Below are 447 nucleotides of genomic sequence, written 5' to 3'. Positions count from 1 at the left end.
CTGAAATACAAAGGCAGAAAACAAGGCTCATTCATCAGTTACAGAAAATAAAATAGTGCTATGATAAAATGTAAAGTTTTTCAATATAAGTGCTGATTAATAGGGAAGTTTAAAGGTGAAATGGAACAATATATATGTCTGGAAAACACTGTTTCTCTACTCACAACATTTCTGACAAATTGTATAGCCACAGCCTATTCTTCTCTATAACTCATACTTAACACACTTCTGTGTGCAAATGTGTGGGGTTTTTTCCATGCTGACCAATTCTCCAACTCTCTGGACACCAACTAGATATCCTGCAATTTACTCTAATTCCAACACTACCTACCTGGAGTAAGCATCATATCCCTCAAGTTAAAGGGCTCAGTCCCACAAGACTGCCTCCACTTCAGATGATAATCACAAGCTGGTCCTCCCATACTTCTGACCAACTGGCTACAAGTT

The 447-nt window shown here is 38.0% G+C and overlaps 1 protein-coding gene across 4 annotated transcripts in view; it reads right to left on the bottom strand.

Moving 5' to 3' along the window:
• Positions 1 to 447, bottom strand: part of ZNF883 (zinc finger protein 883) — a 91458-nt gene that overhangs the window by 37328 nt on the left and 53683 nt on the right. The window lies entirely within an intron of this gene.

This window comes from Pan paniscus, chromosome 11 (genome assembly GCF_029289425.2).
Source record: "Pan paniscus chromosome 11, NHGRI_mPanPan1-v2.0_pri, whole genome shotgun sequence".
Classification (NCBI taxonomy): domain Eukaryota; kingdom Metazoa; phylum Chordata; class Mammalia; order Primates; family Hominidae; genus Pan; species Pan paniscus.
Note: the sequence above shows the minus strand (reverse complement) of the source record. Positions and strands in the feature narration are given on the sequence as shown.